The sequence below is a fragment of the Prinia subflava genome, chromosome Z, assembly GCF_021018805.1.
Source record: "Prinia subflava isolate CZ2003 ecotype Zambia chromosome Z, Cam_Psub_1.2, whole genome shotgun sequence".
NCBI lineage: Eukaryota > Metazoa > Chordata > Aves > Passeriformes > Cisticolidae > Prinia > Prinia subflava.
This window is the reverse complement of record NC_086283.1, coordinates 6915272-6921342: the sequence shown is the minus strand read 5'-3', so window position 1 is coordinate 6921342 and position 6071 is coordinate 6915272.

Below are 6071 nucleotides of genomic sequence, written 5' to 3'. Positions count from 1 at the left end.
ATGAGGTAACTATGAGCAAACAAATGGCCTTTTATGAATAAGGACAATGCTCCTAAAGGCTGTTTCTTGATGGAGCAGAAGTAGGACCAAGAGAAGAGAGTGGATAGGCTTTGATGGTGGGGGTGGTAGCATTATGGATGAAAAAGCAGAGGGACATAAAAAATCTATGATGGTGACACAAAAGACGTCATGCTCATATATACAGGGACTGTGAGGAGAAATAGGAACTTTAAAGCTTATATTTTACCAGCTAACTGGGGGACATGATGAAGACATCTTACTTGGGCTCAGCGGATCTCAAGATGAAGATGGTGCCTGTTGCATGTGGAGAGATTTCCCTGCACACAGCACTGTCAATGTCTTGCAGCAAGAAAGTGTTATATGGACTTAAGAAAGAGTGCCTTCCAGCTCAGAGCTTTGTTCTGGGATGGTTAAAACCTCTAAAAACATGTCTTTCTGATGTTTCTGGTTAATAACAGCTTGAGTCTAAAATTAAAACAGTCCTTGTGTTAGAGGGACAGAAACAACCCCAGTGGGCTTTGGAAGCAGCATTTCCCCAGTGAGGCAGGAAAGGGAATGTTTTGATCACTGCAACTGAAGTATTTTCTGCTTGATGTGGAAGACCAGGTGGGTGAGCAGAGTAGTAGAGCACAGAAAGGCTCTCTGGAGAAGGAGGAGTTATTTTGGGGGTTCAGTCTCCTGAATCAAAGAGAAGAAAAAGAGGTTTGGGAAGAAGTCCTCTCCCAGGGTACTTACTTGTATGTCTGCTTTCTGACACATACCTACTCAACATCAGCACTCCAGTGGTTTTTGCCTGACATCATATTTAGATAAACTATCCTCCTGAAACAGCAGGATGATTTGTGCGTAAGTCTTCATTTTTATTGAATGTGGACTTCTACTCATTTAAGAAACCTTGGGGTCTTAATTTTCTGTTTCATCTTGCCCTTGAGGATACTTTGGTTCTGCTGTATTTTTCTGTACTTGTCTGTCCTCTGTGATTGTAAGTGCTTGAGACTTATTAAATATAAAAGCTCTTTGATATCAGCTGGAGCACAGCTGAGGATTAAGCCTGCTCCTCAATGCTCTCTCTGCCTACTGCTGTCATGTGTAAATCCTGTGTAGGAATCACTCCCTTCCAAAGAAATCAGCTGCATGAAACATAACAGATGCTTCACAAAACAGATTGGAAAGGAAGTGAAGATATTTTTTCCAATGAACTTTGTGATGAATATAAAATCTGCCGTCAGAGCAGCTCCCCACAGGAAACAAGCAAATAGGCATCCACAACTCACTCATCTGTAAAATGCCTCCTGGAATCTTTAATGGCTGTGAGCAAGCACCTGTCAGCTCCGTGCCACACGGGGAGAGCTGGGAGCAGCATGGTAGCCGTGGTGCCCACAGGAGCAGTGCTGGTGGGCTGTGCTGCTCCTGACAGGCCCCTTGCAACCAGCTGGGTGTGTCTGGGAAATGCCCCAGACAGGCATCGGGCTCAGCTGACCCCGACTCAGCCACTGAAGTCTCACAGCATCACACTTCTGCGTGTGTGTGACTGCAAGCAGTGATGCCATAATCTCCAGAACATAAGAAATCCTTAGAAGTTTCTAGACTAAAGCAAACTGGTAGTATTTATCATCAAAAGGTAATGAAATTTGGCTTTCTTACTTTTTCTGGCGATGCTCGAATATTTTGCTGCCAAGGTTTCCTTAGTTGTACTTTACGCTTTAGTTATTTGAATCTCCATTAATGTGTCTGTTCTGGAACTAATTTTTAAGTGGTTTACCCACAGGAATACCAGCCCATATGCTTAAAATAAAATGGGGGATATATATAAATATATATACACATGTAGAGAAAGGGAATATAATTTTTTTTCCAAGTGATAGCATGCCTCTATGTGATTACAATGTGTAAAAAAAACACTCCAAAGCCTTCTTCTCAATCCGTATTTATAGGAAAAGTTCCATGCACTTATAAAAGAGTGAAGAGTTCTGAAACCATACCATAAATCAGCTGTAAAACTTCATGGGCTACAACCGTGGTGTAAAGTTTCTTGGACCAATATGAGAGTCCAAGGGCCTTTGCAGCCTCTTGGTTAGGTAGCTGTGCTGCAGCCTAGTTGCTTCTCATAAGTCAACCATAACCAAACTCCTGCTCTTTTTCTCACGGGAGCTGTATGCTGCCCTAGTGCTTTCATCTGAAGGTTGGTTTGTTTGGGTTTTGTTTTTTGTTCTTGTTTTTTTCACTAGAAGCTGATTTGAAAAGATATGTTGACAAAGAAATGCAGATAAGCTGTGGGAAGGCTTGCTGCTGCTGCCATTCATACCCCTTTGAATTATGGCACTTTGTAGCAATCAGCTCTTCAAAGGAGTCTACCCAAATGTTTCTTCTTCCAGATTTGATGTTAACATGTACTGATTTATTACAGTCAAGAACTGGGACCCATCAAAATCACCCTCTGTGTTTATGTCACACCTTCACTGTTTCCTCATATGGCTCCTGTGATCCTGCCCCAATTAAAGGCTTGTCTCATCTTCCCCCTAGCTCAGAGACAGCATCCTTCTTTCTAGCAGTTTGTCCCCTTTCTGACTGCAGCTGCAATGCTGCCCCATCCCAGCTCTATAGGTCTCTGTAGAGCTGTACTGCCAAGCACCCGTTGGAGACAGACCTGTTACATCTTCCTGAACACTTTGAGAAGGATTGTAGCTCAGTACAAATGTTTGCAGCGCTGTCTCTGGAGTTATTTTGATGGCGGCTGTGTGAAACAGTGATGTGCTGATGGAAAGGGATGTGTGTTTGCAGCTATCTGTTGGCAGGAGCTCTTTGTGGGCCACACACTCAATGGCATTGCTACAGGCCAATGAAATCTGCTACAGACAAAAATTTACCTGAATTTAGGGTATAATTCTCACACCAACTATCCCTTTATTTCCTCTGTTTCCTCTGTTTTATTTATAAGAGCAAAATATTAGTCTTGTTTTGTTTTCCCAATGGGTAATTCTCTGCATCTAAAGTCTGAATTTTTTTTTGGACCTTCAACAATTTGTTTTGTCTACCTCTTGTGCTGATGTGAATTTTGTAAGATCCTCTTTAAGGCCACTGTTCTTCCCCCACAAGCTGTGTATTCAAGCTCCATTAATATTCAATAGGATTTCAGGGAATACATTGAGGGAAAATAATCCTCTTTAACACCTCTTTTAACACACCTACTTTATTTCTTTGACGTTTCTCACCTCTTGAAGCTATTTTCTTATTTCCCTGTCTACATGAGCATAGACCACATCTCACCCTTCTAACACAACTCCCTCCCTCCCCTCTTGAGGACTGTCAAGGATACAAGGCATATGGCTCTTTGTGCTATTTTCTTTTTCACTTCCATTTAAGAGATGCTGTTTGCTTCCTCTCCAAACCCATTTTCATTCAGAGACCAAAACTGCTTCCCCTCTGTTTTGATCTGAAATGGAACATGTACTTGCCTGAAGCCATATGATGTTCTAAAACTCCTATAAGGATTCATTTATTTACTAGCCTTCTTTGAGCTTGAAAAATACAACCCTTTTTTTTTTTCACAGTGTCTTTAATCCTTAAGTGCTTCACAAGTTACAGCTCTAGCACTGACAGAGAAGTGCCGTGGGCTGTAGGGTTGGGCAGCCCTTTTGGAGTAGATGGCTTCATGTGGGTCCTTTTGGGAGAGGAAGTGTTTTCCCGTGAAGTCCAGTCTCAGTCCATGGGCAGAGATGTTGCTTGTGGCAGGCAGAATGAGGGGTTAATACCCAGCTTCATGTTCTGTTTCCTTTTTGAAAGGGGAGCATCAGCCATCAAGTGCCATTTCTACATATCTCCAAAATAATTAACAGCATTTCTGTACTCAGATGAACCATTTAGCTCCAGCCTTTGATTAAATTGTATTTCCATTATCCAACAATGAACTGTTAAATGAGTTGGAAATCTGTTCTGGACTAAAGATGTCTTTTCTGTAGTATTAATTGCTAACAAAGTGGAACAGAGTACTAAGGAGGAGGAGGATAGGTCACTTGCATGGAATTTAGTTTTAAAGGAAAATGACCTGGACATATATTAACCATAGCTTAGAAATCTTAGAATGAAGGCACTTAACACTTGAGATTTTGAGGCTGTTGTAATTAATCATATATGACTTCTTTAGCTGCATGTAGCTATCTTCCAGAAATGTCTGAATGACATTTACAGTTTACAGTTACCTGTTTAACTGTAGTTACACAGGTAACTGTAGTAGTATGCTGGTCACATTTTCTAGTTTTGTGTGAGGATTACAAGGCATCTCTAGCATAGTCAGTGCCATTTTTTGCAATGATTATTAGTTAATCTCAGCTATCTCGTGGCTGTGATATGAATCAGGAATTGCACATGGCCAATTGACCTTTATTTCCCAGGTGAGAGAAGTAGCAGATAGGGTAATGAAGGAGTGCTTAAATAAATTATCATTCCATCTGGAAAGTTACAGCACTGGAGGGTGAGAGAGAACAGGGACCCTATCTTTGAGGACACTCTTTCAAAGGTGTACATAATAGAGGGGCTGTGTGAGCCATGCACAGGGACTGAGGGGGAAATCACTACATTACTGTTTGCTTTTTACTCTTTCTCTATTTTTCTCCCCTCTCCTGTTAACGGTGGCCTTGTGAGCACCAACAAAGTGTTTTGGCTCACATTTGCTGTGCAGCTGGCACAGCTGTGCTGCGGGGCTGCAGCTGGGGGCTCTGCTGCAGGCAGCTCCTGTGCAGCAAGCAGGGCCCAGCAGCACCCAAGCACCTCAGCCACCCTCACTCAGCATGACAGCCCACAGAAAACTGACTTTGGAAGTAGCTTTCTGAGCCATAACCTCATGCCAACGTGCTGACTTGTCCCTGGCTGCTATCCCTCCTCAAGTCAAAATACACAATCATTCATGCCATGGGCCTCCTCTTTAGGCTTTGTTCATGTCTTTACTTTTCTTCTGGGTGTGCTTTCTTCAGCTGTTGAGTAGGACTGTGTAGCCAGAAATCTGGGAATGTCTCAGAGTGGAACACTTTCCTCTGGTCCTTTTCTGCAAGACGGCACCATGGGTAGCAGCTCCTCCAAAGGGGAGAAAGGGTGAAAAAAGTTCTTGTTCTCCAGATTTCAGAAGAGTTTAAAAATGTTAGTACTAAACTCTCAGACCATTACTGAATTTGAAAATAAACTCTTTTTTTGTGTTTTGAAGATTTAGAGACAATCTCATGTTCTTAGTGAAAACCTGCCACATTTGTGCCTTTCAAGTTCTTCCCATTGGTTAAGCAGGTGATTTACCTTCTAGTTTTTTCTCACTGTTCCTGATACCACAAATGCATTTACCAAGGCAGACAGACACCTCTTGCACATCAGGAGGCAGAGGGGTTTGGTTTGTCTGAACATTATGCAGAGCCTTGTCATGCCTGACCTGCTGGCCATTGTGAGGAGCTCAGACTGGGAAGAAGACATTCCTGGCGTGCGGCACAAGATTACCCCTCCTCCTTTACCAGGCTGGAATATTGGGGGATTGTCTGCAAGATCCAGGGGAGCCATTAGCCAGTGCACTGATCAATAAAATGGCATAATTGTCAAAAAGAGCACAGAGCATTTCCATACTGCCTGCTGTGCTTCCTAGGCACGTACAGAGCTTCATAAACATGTCAGTATGTACAGTGGCACTGAGCACAGAGAGGGAAGGCAGCAGCCAATCAAGGTTTTACTGTGTTACCAGATCACCAGCAGAGAGGCAGAGATGGAAAGGGGCACCTTTGGGCCGTGCCCCTGCCTACAGTGACTATAAAAGGTGCTCAGCAGCTGCAGCCCAACCAGGCTGGGCAGACATGAATGGTCCAGCTCAGCCAGGAGTGTGCTTTTTAAGGGAATTGCCTGATTACTTTCCATTACCATGTTCCATTGGCAGTCTGGGTGCACAAGGCTGGATGCCTCCTTGCTGGAACAAAATGAGATGATGTGGCTGGGGATGAAGCTGAGGAGGAAGCCCCTCAAGCTTGTACAGTCCAGTGCTGTGCCAGAACACCCATGATCCTCACGTGCGTCTTTCCAGG